Genomic DNA, 19,553 nt, shown 5'->3' with positions numbered 1-19,553 from the left:
GCTCTAGGTCTTTAGGCTCTGTTGTTACGGCCCGTACCAATTATCCTAGGTGTCTCCGTCGCTTTCCCTAAAGAAAGAAAACTTCGTGCTTGGATAAATGGAATTTGTGCCGGTACTAGGTATTTATATATGTACAACCAATAGAAAGATATTGCTATTAATATTGAAAATTACATGTTACACATAAGTAGGCTTGCCATTACTAAGATATTACCCATCATTTTTATTCAAGATACCGTCGGGCGTTAACGTTTTAAACAGAACGTTAACATTCTAAACAGTTTCCTGCGATTTCACGCCAGCCCTTAAGGAACATTTAAACTTCTAAAATGCTACCAGGTCAGTTCCAAAGGAAACACCAAATAAGTAATATGTCACTGCAAAGCGCAAGGGAAAGCAAACTACAATGATCCACGCCGGCAATACATAGAAATGTCTATATATATATTTATACAAACTTATTTATAAATCTATAAGGGTGACACGAGATAATTTCATTTGTCTTGTAACTTTAGTTCAACAAAAGGGATTGAAGTTTTTATGGGAGAATATTCCTCAGGCGGTTACTTTCAAAATAACAGTTTTTCATCTATCTAAAGTCCAATTTACAGACGAGGCCTATCCCGGTTTCAACATCTTCAATACAAACTAACTGAACGTAATAAAAAGTTACGGGGATCTACATCATGACACAATGGGAAATGGTTGATTGTCTCAGATTATGTGTTTGATACGGAACCACATTAGCCCCCTAGATCTACCGTAGCCGTATTAGACTCGGCAATTTCTTTGAAGAGCAAGAGTGTGCAAATAAGTCATATAAAGAGAATTAATAAAGAAATTAAACGGTTGTCAAAAAAAAGTGTGGATCCGACAAGCTTTGAAATTTAAACTTTAACTTCACTTTCGAAATTGTTGTAGATTGATAATTTTCAGTATGTAAGACAGCCATACAACTACCATTCGTGTTCCCATATCTGCTTTATCTATAATTCTTCGAAACAAACGGACATGTCCATTAGTTGCCCTTTTTAGGGCATGTTACAGTTAGGTTTGGCGTTTTTATCGATGAACTAGACTGCATGCTTCCGCTTGCCGTGCTAACTTTCCATGAACCTCTTGGGGACTCGAGATACCGGATTGCATTCGCTATTCAGTTTTCAACGAGTATTCGGTAGCAGCGATATGTCCATTGCAAGGAGTAGCATCACCTTACGTCCAAACCAGCTTGACACCGCTACTAAACCTGATTTCGCATAAAAGCGGCACCATACTTTAGCCTCATCCTTCTCGGACAGCGGTAAAAATTTGACCATGTCTCGCGGGCATTTGGTTGATCTGAGTTCTACAGATTACATTCGAAAAAAACCACACGTGTTTCCAACTAACTGGAATTAATTCACGGGGGGACTTATCGATCAAATAGCAATAACTTGAGATCATTACTAATAAAAAAAAAATCGCTATTTTCTTGTCTTTCCGTTTTAAAAAATGGTACTTGCGACTTTATCATAGTGTCGTAGTGCTCAATCTGAGATTTCCCTTACGCAACGTACTTAATATATGAGTACTAGAGAAGGCATTCTGTCGTGTTCTCTTGTACTGAATAGTTCAGCATTTGTCCGTAAACTTGTTATTCAGTTACAAGTAGAATGGCAGGGGTTACTCGGGTTTGCTACCAACAGAAATCGCAGATCGAAACCTTCTATTCAGAGTAATTGTAAAGTTCCTGTAAAATTCGATACCAACTATTGAAAATTAAAAAATAATTTGGATAGCGTGAGAGAAATCTAATCTATTATTAATTAAACTGTCTCTTCCTTACATCAAAACGGGTCATTTGTTTTCCTAATTTTCTTAGTTATGCCTATCACCACCTGCAAACACTTTACGGTGTTATGTAAGAAGGTCTATGTGTCATTGTCGTAAATCATGTGTTGTAAGTATTTGGACAAATGTCATCGGACTCCAAACCTGAGCTTGCTAGCAAAGCTACACAGGTGAGAAAGTATTTCATAATTATTATAATTAATATCCGAGGATGAAATGTAGTCTTAGGTACCGAATGTACTTTGAATTATAACTTAAATCTGCTTATAAGGTCCAGTGAATTATTGATATAGAGCGTATGCATTGAACTTTAATGGGCTTACTGTTAGTGAATTCATTGATCTTCCTGGTTTGTGTTATGCGATCTTTTCTCTCGCACGCAGTGACCCTTAAAGTCAAGACTAGAGCTTAGCTGAATACAGAACTGCATGCTCATGATGTTGCTGAAGTCTCAAACGGTAAAGCTCCTATAGGCTGCGGCAAGCTGACAGGTTTCCTGTCTCTCTTCTTCATCTATGAGCCGGAGATGTGGACATTCAAAAAAAGAGAAGTATAGTGGGGCACGGGGTGGGGGAGGAGAAGCAGAAACAAATTTGCGGAAAATATGACGACGTTTTATTGATGCTGAACGACGACAAGAAGTCGCTTTGTGTTGTAGATGGTAGTGAAGAACAGCGTCAATGACTCCGATGGTAATGCCAGTGGCAGTAGGTGCCCATGCAATTTTCGAACAAAATATACAGAGTGCCGACCGATTTCCCAACCGATTGGCGCAGCAGTGGCGTATGGTGCCGGTTATACATAAGAAGGGATGACTATAACGGTCGCGTATCAATGTGATGGTAAGATAGTTGTAATGGAAAAGGGGGCCGAAAGATGCCAAACTACAAGCTGTGCTGCCTGTCGGAATAACCTTGCCAGCTGGAGCTGTCGTTGGTGTTGTTTGCGGAATAGTGCTGATATCCCGTCTTTATCTACCTTTTCCTTTCTCCAGCAATCGCTTAACGTTCTGTAGTGAGGCTAGTGATGTTGGCATGTACGTATTCCTGCGACTTCAGCCATCTGCTCCTGGCGAATGCTGATAGGTTTGCAATCGTAACCTTTATTTCTGCCTGCCGAAGGGTCATCAGTTGCATCGCTAATAGCAACTCGCTGTTTGACGAGTTTTTCGCCTTGGTCTCTGTGCACTTTTACTCTCTACTTTGGCCGAAGACCAACCCCAACCCCACCCATCTGACTGACTAGGCACTGTTCGGGCGCACATGACGGTTCGTCTCGCGTGCGGTCTTTCCTCTCCTTGTGTATCTGTTCGGCATACCGAAAAGTCAATAAAATATCGATAGCGTATAATTTGATAATGAATTGATCGCTTTCCTTCCAATCTCATCCCCCCCCCCCCCAATAGTCAATACAAGTCAGACGGGCAAATCTAAAGACGCCACGGCAGAAGACAACAGTTTCCCTAGGGCAACTGTTGGGGCCGGCCTGCGAGGACACCGCATTCGAGTGCGACTAGCCTCAAATGTAATTACGTGAAAATATATGACAATGCTGCCTGATGTACAGCTTGCCATATACTGTTGTATAGACTGCTCACTATTAGTATTCCTTAAGTGAAGTCACGATGAGTAAAGTTTTTCATAGAACATAAAAAGGTTACGATAAAGTTCTTTTACTTGACATTTTTTAAATGGATTTGAACGGATAATGTCTGCATTTCCCATTTTCGCCCTTAAATAATATTCTAGCACATGCAAAAAATAAGCATGATGCACAGGGCAAAGCTGTCTGTACGAACTGCCCATATCCTATTTTGCACCTGTCATAGAACAAAGCGTATTCACCTTATTGGCTTTAGAAAAATCACTACTTTTGTGTTTTTCAAGCGGGCGGTCCGTTCGACCGTTTTAACTAACAACGCTGAACTTCTTTTTGCGTCATTTTCAGTTAGCGAGATATGTTAAGATAATATAGTCTTACTGATGACACATTGTATTTAGCACAGGTGCAAATAAGTGGACCGGCGAACGAGTGGGATGTAACCCAGTTGTGGGTCCTATCTTTTTATGTATGTCACGAGGCTCGGTCGGGCATGTCAAACAAGGCTGTGCATATATTGGCATATTGAACGATACTATGCATACTTAACGCATGCTATCACAGCAATGAATTTTTGATTTGCATATTTGGCAAGCCGACGTAATATACGGCGGAATCTCGTTGTAGTAGCAGAAAACGTGACGTTCCTTCAATGCAGATTGTGTTACTATTATTACTTCGATTGTAGAATATTAGTGCTTTATTGTATTGACAGTACTGGCGGGTGATACGTGGTTCCGACCGCAAAATAAGTGGGTGTTGTTTTATCATATGTGTCTGCATATAGTGACACGCGATGGCACTTAAGCACTATAAGATGATGCTATTATACGGTATGAGTGACAGGCTTTACTGTGTCGAATACCGCTGCAGGGATTTTAGCTTGACAATATTGTCCAGCAGCGTGACAGGATCGGCTCGCCTTCGGATGCGATTCAACATTCAGCTTGCAGTTATATAGCTATTTCAGAAGAACGCTTTTCGTATGAAAGCTAGCCTCGAAGTGTTGTAAAATTATCATGACGAGAATGATGACCTATGCATCATCATATTGAATTATTCACGTCCAGGTCAATGTCTATACGTGTCTTCTTCATCGTACGCGCATGGTCAGAGGACAAACAAAATGTTTTGGATATTCGCATCGGGTCTCGGTACGACAATCTGTATAGATCAGACGATTACATCGAGATCATTTCTGCATTATGGGCATATCATAACAACGTTATCGAGTGATTACAGCGTCTGCTATTGACGGATCAAGCTCTCCACGAGAGCATATTGGAGCACCGAGCTGCAGAATACAAATTGCCTCGCACCACACACACGCAACGCCGCAAAGCTACGGACCATGAATCATTTCGGACGGGGAAGGATAAGGGACAAAATGAGTCATGACGTGGCTGTTGGACCTACCTAACTATTTTGACATAGAACCACTTGTATGCCTGATATTAAAGAGATCTTCGCTGACTTTAACGAATTTTTGCGTTATTTGGTCAAAGACAGTCGTTGTCGGTTGTTTGGATTATATACGAGCCGATTTTGTGCACTGAAATGAAGACCGATAACTCGTAAACTGAAGTTGATTACAGTACGAATCACGTTTGAGAGCGATAGGCGTTATGAGTAGGTTATAGCTGGTACAGCTGTCGGAACCTTCTTGCGTTTTTCTGAGATGTTTGAAGTAAAACGCTTGTTATTTGAAACGATCAGCAGTCCTAATAACCTATCAATACAAATGAAGGCTCACCACTAACCTCAGATCAGTAACAGTTCTATAGTATATCGCTAGTGCCTGTTTTATATAAGCGACCTTTCCTCAACGAAAGGCCAACGTGTACCGTCCGGTTTAAATGCTTTGTTTGAGTTCGGCCCACTAAGAGTTAGGAAAATTTCCCTCCGGTGAGGTAACACTTCCGTAGGTAGTGCTGGATCGTCCTCGTCAGCTTATGGAGCCTCATCATATCATTTCAAATCAATACACTGAAGTAATTGAGTAAGACAGCTATATTCATCATGTCCAACCTGTATCCACAACGTGTAAGTAATCGATAATGTTTGCTCTGCGGCGTCTTCAGAACAAGGGCCTTCTCTTTTGATGTACTGCCTCAGAGGTTTACCGTGAATTATATTTCACTGAGGGCCCGGGGGTCGTCGTGATTGGTCCGTATAAAGCTCTAATCGCGGTCAAGCTATGGCGTTTGCCTACTGGAACGGGTTGTGCACCCGAAGAACCGACCGCTAAGCAGCTCTCACTGTAATGAATAGCTAGTTGGTCAGGGACCCATACTACCTATGCGTTCGTCCCGTAAGAATTTACAGTCTCACTCAACAGAATTTCGGGGTAAAAAGATTTATGAGGCGTTTTTTTTTGAATATGTGCTAACTAACATATTTTTTGAAATCTTATCCAGGGATAAATTACGTCTTATTAAACGTAAGTTTGCATTACACGCAACAATGCCAAGATACGGTCCTAATCATTCATTACATGTATATAGTGGTATTTACTAAAGGCCATTTTTAATTAATTACAATATTTCATGGCAATAATACCACACAAAGTCCGTTCATTTTGTGGCGCGACTAGCCCTAGTCATTCAGCTCAACCAGTCGCGCTGACCGCTTGGCCATTCTAGATGATTATTATTATTAATGATTAGCTATATTTATTGTAAACTTTAAAAAAAGAAATGCGTTTCTTGAGTTTTCTTTAAAAAAGTGGGCTTCGAGGCAGTGAACTAGTTACTGCTAAGCCTGCTCATAACCTTGTGATCATCTCTTAGTGATCTGGAAATATCGTTTCTTTTTCGAAAGTAAGGAGTAACCTCGCGCAGGTGCCGAAAAGAAAATTTGATGCTCTGTCTATTCCAGTGACGGCACCGCTTCTTGCTGGGTAGCTGTGCTATCCTCAAGCCCGCGCCTACTTTCATTTTCTTTATCTACCCTCCGAGCCTTTACACACGATGGCTTTCTCGGCATATTAAATCGCCACACGACGAAGATGAATATTTGGTAACCAGAATTGAGACAGCCATCGGTTGGTCGGTTAATGTTGCTCTTTGTCCTTTTCGTAACAAAATAGGCCTACAGCCCTCTTCCCTGGAAAGATAGAACCATGGTCTTACCCGACTTACAGCATTCGACAGATTTCCAGAAAACAGATCAAGGTGGTCCCACACCTTGGCCATGTTTGCTTGGTGTTTTGTTGCTTTTTGCCACCTTCTAATCCCCCACATAAACATGCATTCCACATAAATGTACACACCGATACAGTACAAGACAGAGTTAAGGTATTCAGGTACAAATACCTCACACATTCAACCTTCTCCGCCCAACCGGCTCTACCTCCTCGCATCGCAATCTGCTGTAAAACAGAAGTGATTTAGATGCTAGAGGACCTTTGGTCGGAGAAGGAAACGAGCTGGCCGTGACGACAACAACGACGGAGTCAGCTAACTACCGCCACCAGCGGTCGTTCTTTTGAAATAACCGTAGTTACCGGCCACCTCCACCAAGGCCGTCCCAGAAGATCGCCGAATGGAGGCCACCGGGCCACTGCCACTCCTTCTTCCGCTACTAGCACATCCCTACTTCCTTTTTTATTATTTGGTGTGCAGCGCTCGCCCCTCTATTACGCCGCCGTCTCTTTCCACCGAGGAAGAAAGCCAGCGATGAAAATGGAAAAATTGAAAGCGATTGCGAGAGACAGGCCTCGACTGTGGCTGTAAGCATCTGATGCTGTGGGTGCGTGTGTGTTCTTGTATCTAGAGTTTTCTGTGCCTATCAGGAGGGCCAGGAAAGAGTAGCAAGAGCAAGAGCGAGAGAGCAAAAGTCGGGTGGGAAGAAAAACCAAAGGAGACGAGAAAATAAAGGGAGAGAGGCAAGAAAGCGAGAGCTTCACTAGCCTTCGAGACAACGGGTGCGCGTCGGCAGCGTCAAATCTGGAAGAGCAGCGCCAAGACAACTAGGTTGGGTACGTGGTTTCATTAAAAGTGTAACTTTCATCAATCTTGTGCGGCAGTCGTGGCAACGTTCTGGCATTGTTGCCAACAGCTCCGACTCGGAGCAACGGGAGCGGAAGCCACGTTGCCGTGACAGCGAGAATGGCCGAGGCCACGGCTGCAGCCGTCGCCACCACCGTCGGGGTTCTGTTTACTGGAACCTTTCCCCACTGTCGCCCTCTACTCCGCCCACTCTTGATTTAGGCCCTTGTCAACGCTACACTCTCTGCTCTTCGTCATCGGTCAGTCAAAACTCCTCTCACCACACACAGAGACATAGTTCTCTCATTTCGCTGGCATTGGATTCAATTTCTTTAGCGGTTTGTCTCCAAGGACGTAGAAGCGGAACTCATCCACGGATTGTCACGAGGGCAAAGAGGTATCCAGTTAGATAGATAGAACATGGATACGGCCCAGTGACGAAAGATATAGAAGAGTATTAAGAAATGAGTGGGTCTCTATCCAGCCAAGCCGCTGATCTGGCGGTTCGACGTAGAGGGAAAAAGCGTTTGCTGTAAAGTAGGAGAACGAGTAAACGCCTGCGCGGGAAAGGTGAAGCCGCGGCTTGAGTACTCGACAGCTAAAAATGAAAGCTGCTGGACGATGCTACTGGCGCTTTAACGCACCTGAAAAATGCTCTCGTTGCTACTTTGCCTAAGGCCGCATACTCCGGATCACTTGCCTCATCGGACTGAAAAATTGACTCGTTGCGAAGGGATGTTGTAACACCTGGTGCCCTTTTTCAACTCGTTCCCTCCAGCTTAGCTGACCAATGACAAATGATCGGTGGGGCATATGTGTGTTCGTAGAAATCTGTACGTGTATATGGGTTTTAAACTTCGTACGGGTTAATGAGATCTGGTTAGTACATGATGTTGAGGGGCAGTCGCCTTGATACTCGTACGTTTGTTTAGGACATTAAATAGATAGAGCGATACCTATGAGTTAGTGAGATTCGCTGTAGCAATTATCGCGTCCGAGACATTGTTAGATGACCCTTTTGGTGATAGTCGAATTGATATAAATAGCAACCGCGCAGTTAGTATTATCGGATTCATGCTTAACTGCCGCTAGCTAATAATTTAAATCAGTTACACTAACCAAATTACTTGTTAGGCTATATGGTACATATGAAATTTGGTGATTGTTAAATAAAGATCTTGTCACTCGGGATTTACTCAGTATTGCTGATTGCCGCAGATGATTTTAAAAACTCAACTTGGAATCTATGAACTTGAAAGTTATGGAAGTTCATGAATTCCAAGAATAAATTATTTTAAAGGTAATGACGATGAAAAGTCTAATTAGGAGCGCTCGAAAGATACTTTGGCTTTGGTTCAATGACAAATTTTTTCAACCCAGTCGTTCATATGATGCGCTTCTGCTAGAGTGTTCCTCATTGTTATAGAAGATAATTGTAACTTCATTCAGTTTTATTGGTCAAAAGCAGTAACTTACGCCATCCCACCAAAACCTAATATCCCAGATGACGATCTGTACACACAGTACCCAGAATCAACAGACTAGATCACCGTTCCATATCAATGGCCTGTTCTTTAGTGTTTGGGCAGCCTGAGCCGTGGTACATTTCTAGGGAACAGACACCTTTGGCCTATCTAAATCCACAGCGATACGACAACAGCACGATCCGGCTACGTGTCCAAAGAGAATAAGCTGCCAGCTAGAGCATATATTCAAACGAAGTTTTGCACCCATCCTATGAGGTGTACGAAAATAAGCTTTTTTGCATATATTAAGTACATAAGACAATTCCACGTCGTGTGTGATTTCAGTTGTCAACATTAGGTTGTATAGTCTTCTATAATTTTTCAGAGATGCAGCCGATTGCTTTATCGTGACTCTGAATTGAACATTTCAACTACATAGTTCCACGTAGCCGTATCGAGTAACATATTAATAGAAAAAAAAAAATCGACAGTACAGATGGGCCGAAGTTCTACGCTGTGTGCGACCCAGTAGTTTGCAAAAAAAACTCGCAACGTTTTCTAGATACCTAATACATTGTCTAATTTATTGAGGCATGTGTGTATAATGATACTATGGATTGATAAATTTGCCGAAATCTGATTTTAACTCAAGATACGTTTTCCAATACACAATGAGCACGGCTATGTCGGTATCGGTACAAATGAACGATATTAGTCTTAATAGAGTCATTTTGTAATAAATTGCGTAGTCATATGGTGACGGTCGAAGTGTTTGGTGGTTTATTCGTGCTTGTGTTCTCACATAAAATTTAGAAAAAATGTTTTGACTGAATATTTTTGCAATTATCATGAAAAGTCGGAAGTCTTACGAAAAATACCTACCAAAGGGCATTTTGAATTCTTGACGTCTTAAACTTTGAACATGCTCAGATTATATAGCCATTCGTTTGGTAATTCGTAAATCCTCAAAAACACGAGAATTATATTTGGGGAGTTTCGTACAATAACTATTGGCGTTTGGTTATTATATTACAATCTGTTTTAGATAGGCGGTAATTTATCAACTCACAAACAATATGTACAGGTTATGCAATGGTCTATGGGCATTCCGAGGGTGTTGTGTAACCGGATTTTCTAACCTGAAGGCCCCTGAGGAGAGGTTAAGGATTGCGCGAACGTTATAGCAGTAAGTTGCCTCTAAGAGCGGGATAATTTTGCAAGATATCTGAATAACGGTGTAATCATTTAATTATACCATGATGACCGAGTGAGCAAGGTGCTCTGCTGCACGAAACGCTCGAAGTTTTTGAAAAACTTCTGGCGAAATTCCCATTACGACTAGTGCTATAACTTACTATATCAGCTGAGCGGATTATTCATATTTTGGGTCGCCTAAGTAGAAAACAGAGGCGTTTATTTTGAAAACTATCATTTGGGTCGTGCAGTGCATTTCAGTTTGGTGCAATACAAATGAGGTGGCAGTATCTATGCTGAAGTGACTATTCCTAAGAGGAAACCAGCTGAGACACTTAACAGTGGACGCCCAGAAAATTGTCGAAGTTGCAACGCAAAAAGCGTAAGGGTCACCCTCGATAAGCATATGGGGTCTCTCGTACAGATTAAAATAACTACGAAAGTTATAACACTTCTTAGTAACCTTATTCTCCGATTTCTACATAGTTGCTCAAAATAGCACGCATATCTGAGGCTATGCAAGGCCCTAACCACACCAAAGTTGATGCATTTTTGTATCTATATTCGGACGCTTTTGTATCAAAATGATACTTCGCTTCTGCAATGAATTGAAAACAGATTGTTAAAATGAAGTAGCTAACAAGTGTAGAAGATCTGTATGTCTTTGGTACTTCCAAGCGTTCTGAAATATTAGCCTAGACACCTTATGGAGAGAAAGTTGTCAACGATATTTTGTCGCGGTCAGGCACTTCGCGCCGCGGGGTCTCATCTACAGGCCGCATGAAATTATAGTAGGCGATTCTATTATCACGGCATGCCTTCGTATGCAGAGCCCCTTTCCGTATTCATCTAGGCAATACCTACTTTTCAATTTACGTTGTATTGACTATAACGCAAAGTTGTGTCTCTCTTTAAAACAATATGCCTAGCCATTAGCGTTCTAAGTGTCAGATACGCTGGGATGCGAGGGCCTAGGTTAATGTATCGTTTCGAAAAACAATGTCCCATTGGTCTCTTCACGTTTTAATTAACGCTTATTTTAAGCAACGCAATGTATGGATTATTTGAATAGAAGAATCGCAAGTTTTTTTTTAGTATCTACTTAGTTATTACGGCCATCAACACTCGGCTCGTATCAGTACACACCATGTGGCACGGGACAGTTTTATAAAAATTGTACCAGACGCCACCATCTACTTTACACATACTTATTCAGTTTTAGTAATATCCGTCTGTGAAACGTTTACACATCGATATAATTGAATTTCCACGCCTACCTCTGAAAAAAACCCTGTCTATTTATGACACGGTAGACAACAGCCCTATCCTCTGTCATCTTAGGCCAGTGGAACTTCTATAGTTCTCGAAGCTATTGATAAGCGGCGCTAGAGAAACTCACACGGAACTTTGTCGAATCTGCCGTTCCACCCAAAGACTACGTCATTGCTTGAATAGCTCTGACAGAGTTTCATTCGTTTTTTTTTTCGAAGTAAATTTATTTATTGATAGAAAACGAAATTTTGTATTAGTTTGATTTTCGAGGGTGGGAGCACACGTCACATTTGGTAAATGTTTGGTAGAGATAATATACGAGAAGTGTTGGTAGGTTTAACATCTAGATAATTATTATGCCGTTTTGAACGCAGACGCAATTATGAGGGTGTGCAAGTGCTAACACGTTAGTCTAATAAACTTAACGATAAAATAAGATTGAATGGACATATAGGTTTCATACTGGAAATTAGCCGTCTGATGTAAGTTTTCATTGATTTCAACTTCTAGATTCAATCTTCTTCAAATTCTAGATTCAATGGCTGCTATGTAGGGAACCAAACTGAGAATCGTGTACCGCGTTTATATTTCTCAATGGACAACAATCATATTCTTTTTTGTGACTACGCAAGGTCCCTATTAGGCGCTGAATCGGGTTCAATTTAAATTGACAACTATGAATACGTGATATATACGGTTATTTATGGAGGTCTTGAGCTTGAGCTGAGGCTGATTAGATTTAAAGCCTGGTAAAGTCATATCGTATGATATTCACCAGCTTTCATTTACGGAAATCGCTCGTCTAGTTTTCCTAGAAGCGTAATAAGAAGATGCCTAAGATGATTTTAGATCTGTAACTACTATTCAAGCGGCCAATGATTGGCAGCAATCGCACCTCATGGAGTTCGCTGTTTTCTGAGCTCTACTGTTATAGGAATAATGCCGAACGTCTTCTGACCAGTTCATTCCCAGCAAACGACGACAATGGAAATGTACTTTTTCCACAATGTGGTATTACCCTATGCGATTGTGAGGTCTTTGCACGTGCACCTTCAGACAGGTTTCTACAACCTCCTTTCAATGGAAATCAACGATGTTGTGGAGGATTACTTCAATCGACACTCTTCACTCGTGCACCTGCTAGAAAGCTCGAGGCAAAATTTGCGCTTAAAATCTAACATTCAATAAAATTAAAATTTTGATGCAATTTCTAGACTTACCTATTGCTCACGTCAATGCATTGGATAGAGCAAATTTCTGAAGAACCGTCATTTTGTGATTTAAGAAATATTTTTTTCTTTCAAGGAATCAATAACAAGTGTGGAAAATTATCAGATTCATATTCAATCAAAGATATGTGTGGAAAACTATCGCTGCGTCCCCGCTTCCATGCGCACCGGAATCTATGAACAGCGAAGCTGTGTTGAAGCACGAAATCGGCACAAGCCAAGGAGGTGTATACCAAGCGAACAGCGCGTGTGGTGGTAGTCCTACGGTCGGTATCATGCCTTTTTGACCGCTGGCTATGCCAGGGCAGTCAGCCAACCCTCGGTTACCTGGAACGGTAGTATGTTAATGACAGTATATTTGAAAAAGGCGGTATTACTTCGGCTGCTTGGTGTAGGGTGCTTATTAGTGGTGATTGTTATTACTGCGACTTCGGAAACGTATCATGGTCCTGCTACGAGCCACCGTCTCCTTCTTTGATCAGTACTCGCTTGGCAGAACGGTCGAGCAGGCAAGGTCCGCGCAGTTTTACTCACTACTCGTTTTACTTCTCAGAAACAGCAGTAGGATGACGGAAGTTCAGGCAGCTGAGAACAGCATGAAGGGTCAGCCGTGCGGCTGAGGGGCGAACAATATATGCAGACGCTAGGCACCGACAGGCAATAGCTGCGAGTGACAATCGCGGTCGTCGTCGCGCAAGACACGACATGTATCCAAAGCAGCTAATCGTTCGATTCTAGACGTCGTCCTACTTTTGGCAATTGGCAATGAAATTTAGAAGAAAAGCAAAGAAATTCATACTTGGCGTGGCTTCGTTAACTATGGTGAACAGTGCCTTTTTGAACCTTCAAATCTGTTCGTTCTGCATAAGTTGGTCAAGGCGAAACAGGTAATTGAACGACATTGTTCATATCTCTACAACGTCGGATCTAGCTGCTCAAGGTTGGACAGATGTATGGACTAGTTCCGAGTTATGATATAACGATGGACGCCATTAAGGCCATCGTTACAATAGTCCTATTACTCTTCATTAACTACAATATCTATATGTTCTATATAACGTTTTAATCAATTAAATATATATGACTCGACGATGTAAACTCTTTAATATCATTAGCGCCGCATCCAATCCCAGTCATAGTGACCCTTTGTAAGTTTAGCTTTCGTTGATACGTACGTATGTATCAAGCTCCGTGGAACGAATATCTTATTTGCTAGTAGCATATATGTAGAAGAAGAGGTAGGCAGAAAACGAAAACTAGACTACGTTGTGGTACATATCGGATCCGATACATCGAGGTCGTAAACATGTGACTATATTAAAGCGATGCATAGCGGAAGTGCAATATGGAATGATAGATATAGCAAGATGGATTCCGTCTGATGGAATACCTAACCGTGTTACTCTCCATAAAACCCAAAGCATTTAATAAGAAAAAAGAGAAAAGTTATCTCCAGACTTACAGGCGAATTACTCGCTCGCGCTGAATATAATATATCGCTTAGTCAGAAAGAAGACATATTTACAGTGATCAAAACTCCGTTCGACTATGAACGATGTGTGAACTCAGATGTGACCAAGAACAGCTCCAAGGTCAATGTAGTGGGCGCCTATATTTTTGGCAAATGGATTCCCAATTTTTTTCTGCTGCGAAAATCGTCGAGTTTCTGATGCAGCCTGCTGGATGCCAAACGGTATAGTCCTCGCGTAGCTTACAAAAAAAAACCTTCCCAAGTAAATAAATGATACCGTTATACATACGAGCGAAGTTAGTTGATAATAACAATCAGTGAAACTTAATAGCGCATAATGAGCATATAAAACTTATAGATGAATTCTAGAACGATTTAATTTGTTTGCCGTAACAATAATCCGACGTTGATCGTTGTAGCGTTTGCGCGTTGTCCGATAAATATATGTAAAAGGCTTCAATGAACCGATATCACACAGGCTAGTCGAACAAAGGCCTTGCTATTGGCAGCTGTTAGTCGTAGAATTACTGTTGGTATGGTTCGTTGCACCATTTTATCGACGATGATAAAAGTAGAAGTATAAAATCATCAACAAACTAGAGAAAAACTCACTCTGGCGCAGCCCCATTGCCTTTTGGTATTCAATCTGAAACGTATTTCCACGAAAGCCTGCCCCAGCCAAGAACGAAGGTTCAAGCTGAGGCTTTCAAGTTCAAAGTTCTACTTCTTTGCCTGACTGTTGATGTATGAATTGTGTCTAAACTGTAGGCCGAAATAGAAAGAGGGGCCATCCCAAAACCTAGGCTTGGACTCTGCTGGAGAGTTTTAGCTGCTCCCAGTCGTATTGTCATACGTGTTGAGAGGAATAGAGATATTATCGTATTGCAGCAAGCATTTTCGTGCGGAGCGCAAAGACATAAAAAAATTATTTCAATTTCAGATAACTGATGACATTCAGAAAAAGAAAGAGCCAAAGAATACTTCAGCTATCTTAGCTTGAGGTTTCGTTGCAAACAGATGTGCATAATATCACGATTTTAATAAGTGGTTTTAGTTGTGAAGAGTTTGTTTAGCTTGAGTTTGGTTATTTTTATATATGGTTCCTAGTGCATTTGATACAGGGGGCAATGATATTCGTGACTGTGTGTTGACCATTCAGATCATACGCTAAAAGAGGAACATTTCTAGGTCAATCAAGGGAAGTGGTCTGAGAATGTTCAGTGGCCTAATATGCAAATCCAAGTTGGCTCTTTGGAGAATAGAAATTGATGATGAATTTTTTTTGACAATATTCGACCTATGGAAGAGTTTATGAGCCAAATAAGAGACGTATGTATTGCCTGTTAGCCCAAGTCCAATTACAGTTCTTCACTGTCGATATGCTGCTACCCATTGAATTGTTTCCTATATGTCGGTATTAACTAAAGTATTTCCTTCTAACGTATTCAGCAGTACTTTTCCATTCTATTGGACGCATTTTTTATGACTCAGTTTTTCGCGTTCTGACCGCTGGACCGGTCAATCAAATCACTACTTAAGACTGTCCATTTTATTTAGTTTTCCCTCGGTCATGCCCGACTATCATAATCAACAGCCCCTACCTATGTACGTGCGATGCGTGGCGATGAGGGCAGATACAATAGAACTGCCCTCTGTTAAGTGCATGTCAGTACGCATGCGAGGCCTGCGATCAGCTGATCCACTCACAGTGCAATACCTTGTGCAGGCAGGTAATTATATAATGATAGAAACGAACTCAAGTAGGACAACACAGCTAATGATGTCATTACTATGAGAAAACAGCACAATGTATAGTCACATAGGTAAACAGGGAGGGGCAAAATGAAGTTTATAGTAAACAAACATAAGAAGGAGAGGTATGTGAAGGTATTATGAAAGAAAGCTTTTTCAGTTCATACTGATGTGGCTTTGACTTCTAGCCCGCTTATTGTATAGTTTAACCTCCCCTAAAAATCCTCTATTCGTGACACCCAACAGCTTGGAACACGCTAGCTCGAAAAGCGATTTAGTAACTGATGAAAATTAGGTCGAACGGCAGAGGTCGAATAAGTGCTAGAGTCTATCTCCATATCTTCATTATTGATTGCGTACCAGGCAAATAAACTACATTTTGTTAACAATTTTTTTGTCAGCAGAATAGCAGTAGCAGAAGCTGATTGTTCTACAACATCAGTTACGCACTTTAGTCAAGCTGTGTTTGATGGAAGCTAAATTTCTCTATATACACATAGTGGTCTCAGTGAAGCGTAGCTCAGACTGCTATTAACACTCATACTTAAAATGTATAATAAACAACACAACTGTATGTGAAATTTTCTGATATTTTATTAACGATAGCATTTCCAGTTAGCTTTAGTCTCACTGGCGTTACCTACGCCAGGCTAGAATTTAAAACACCCCTTATGACCCAGTAATGAAAAAAGGTACCTTAGGCATACGTATATAATTATCCTACCTGTAGCATCGTTCGCGCGCCGCAGACGATTCTCCTGGGAACTCTAATGAACAACATAATATCAAAAAACACGACGCAACTTTATGTTCAGCTACTAACAAATGATCTCTTTGGTAGGTCGCTTTGCTGAGATTTATTCAATGTTGCAGATTATATATATATATGTAATAAAAAAAATAACAGAAGGGTTGATCGACTATCTCGGCGATTGAAGAATATCAGTCGACTAGGCCAATTCGGACGAGAAGCGAAAGGGGACGAAAATATAGAAAAATATAGACAAAAATATAGCTACTAAAGATAGCTAGAATAATTAAGCTTTTTATTAGGTGCAAAAAATAGGAGCTGGAAATTTAAAGAGCAGCTAATCATGTTCGCGATTTGAAAATACTCTAATAACGTTTTATGGACAAGGGTCCATAATGTCTTCTCGCTCACGCCATGTTCAGATTCCTATAGCGTAATAATCGATATTAAAGCTCTTAACAGAATCATTGTATCCCCTATGCCAAGATTCAATCTGCTCTACTCTACTTTCACGAGTAATACATATGGACCACTAGGTAATTCTCGGTGTATCATAACAACGTAGTACAGCCGTGATATCTAACCTTAAGATGAGCGATAGTACAATCTTAGATAAACGATCTTAACAAGACAACAATCAGCGCCACTTCGTTTTGGTCACACTTAACGTCTTGGCCCAACCGACCATCCAATACGTGTCTGGGAGCAATTTTGTCCCTGGCGCGCAAATAATATGTACCGTCTATCGGATAGTGAAACATAATCATAGCAGTAATCACAGCTATATAACGGGGCTGTTTTCATAAACGACGCGCAAATCGTCCGTCAGACGACAAACAACGACGGGTAGATGCACCCGCCGTTTATATTACGTGCCCTTAATGTGCATCACACGTCACTGCACAGGAGTGGTACGATAGTCTCATGAGTGCACTAATGGTGAGCAAGATAAACATTGAAATAACAACACGAGAAACCTGTGCACTGTTAGGCAAACAGTAAAACGCCAAGCAGAGTAGAAAGGGTGAATAATTCCCTTCATATATAGGACCAGGCACCACAAGGACAATGGCTAACCAATCTGGATCGAATGTGAGGCTCAATCCCGACCTGGGACTTGTTTTCGCCGAGACCACTACATAGTTATAGCGGATATTGCTCGTCTTTCAGATTTTTTCGTTATTTGTTTTTTTTTTTTTACTCTATTATGGCCGAAGAATTATTTAAATATATGTCAGAAAAATAGGGAAATGCATCGACTGGTACAGTTCTTCTAACTGCTATCGTTTGCCATATTAGTCTTTGTTCTATAGGAAAAAGAGTTAAGAGTCTAATGGATAAATACTGTCGCAGTTTTCTTCACGAGCTAGTATTTTCAGGATAACTTTTCAGTTTTATGTAATCGAAGTTACCCATTTTTCGACATAGGGCTCTTATTAAGATCCCGTATAATGGGTTTTAAAAGATCATTAGAGCAAACGATGCGACACCCATCTCGAAAATTGTTTCGACGTCTCCAACAATATTAGGTCATGTTCAAAACTTTAGAACATATCTAATAATTTTTATATGCTTGGACTATCGAGATAAATTTTGAACGAGTTAGTTAGCAGGTTCTGTTAAAAAAAAAAACTAACCGTTATCAACACAGTTCAAAGGACATCGATATCGTAATAGCATTACTTTGCTGATCATAGTTATAATACCCACCGATTTTCAGCTATTCATTTACAAATATCTAACTTTGAACTTGAACCGACGGTTCTTGAATGCTCAATAAATCAGGACGTTTCAAGCATGGTTAAAAGCCAATTCCTCGGTCAAACCATTTTCTGTACATATGGATACGTCACACTGGGCTAAGAGAGATCTGATAACCTACTACAGATGGTTTTAGGGGCTGTAGATACGACGTTTATACGTTTGTACAACTCTGTCAAAATTTTCATCGAAATTTCGAAGCAAGCAGTGGCCGATGGATGGAGAGACCTATACAGATATGTACTGATATTTGAAAACATTTCACAAAATAGGTAGAATAGATTGCCACTCCAACCATGTATGATGCAATTTGACGGGCCTGTTTCATTTGGTCGAAATCGCCATTTTGTCCGCGGCTACTGCTTTCATGATGAATCCTTTCGAGTTTCCAAACAAAAAAATCGTATTTTATCGTACGAAGCCCAATTAGCCATTTCAATATCAAGTACACAGATGAATGAACACTTATACGATGATAAGTTGAATCATTAACACAGCTCTCTGCCAAAAAAACTTAGGGCCACGAGGGACGAGGTTTCAGTACGTTGTGCCTTAGAGGCTTTTTAACTTGATGATGGCCAGCACGTACTAAATGACACCCGCAACTTAGTTTACCAGACTGAAACATAAATGTGCACAGAGGGCACTCAAGCATAAAGGGTTCAAGCTAAGAACGCTGCTATTGACATAATTTTAGTGCTAAATATGGTCTTATATGTACTTGCAAATATTTATGCGATGACACTAAACACCTTAGATATTTTTCTATAATCACGGAAAAAGCATTAAATTGAGCCAAAACAGTTTTCACCATCTTATGGCGTCTACGTAGAAGACACTACGGTTGTTCTTATTATCTACGAATAAATAGAGCCATGCCAATATGTAGGTGAGACAAAAGACAATCACCAACTTCGCTACGACTCCATTCTTTGTGTTCCATCGCAATTGTGCCCGCTACGGATCGAACCGGGCCGGCAGAGGGCCACAGCGGAGAAGTGGCCCTTCATTTATCATCTCGGCACAAATTCAATCGAACTTCGAAATAGATGAAGCGGCCCGACACCGCGAGGCGTTCACTTGTCTGTGACCCTTCCACAAGCTCGTGAAGCAAAGAAAAAGCAAAGTGATGAGGAAACCGTTAGATTGCTTTTTCCGCCTGCGTCGGTTTCACTTCGTCGGAGCCGTCGTTGATGCTGGCGTCGTCATTGAGTAACAACGCCTGTGCACCGGATACAC

At 41.0% G+C, this 19,553-nt stretch overlaps 1 long non-coding RNA gene across 1 annotated transcript; it reads right to left on the bottom strand.

Moving 5' to 3' along the window:
* Nucleotides 1–11,318: 11,318 nt before the first annotated feature.
* LOC147758952 (uncharacterized) lies at nucleotides 11,319–17,377 on the bottom strand. The gene is made up of 3 exons (XR_015319042.1): nucleotides 17,138–17,377; nucleotides 16,527–16,569; nucleotides 11,319–12,906 (listed from the first exon to the last, which is right to left on the bottom strand). It is a non-coding gene; the product is annotated as an uncharacterized LOC147758952 (long non-coding RNA).
* Between the last annotated feature and the right edge of the window lie 2,176 nt (nucleotides 17,378–19,553).

This window comes from Varroa destructor, unplaced genomic scaffold (genome assembly GCF_002443255.2).
Source record: "Varroa destructor unplaced genomic scaffold, Vdes_3.0 BEIS01000001.1, whole genome shotgun sequence".
Lineage (NCBI taxonomy): Eukaryota > Metazoa > Arthropoda > Arachnida > Mesostigmata > Varroidae > Varroa > Varroa destructor.
Note: the sequence above shows the minus strand (reverse complement) of the source record. Positions and strands in the feature narration are given on the sequence as shown.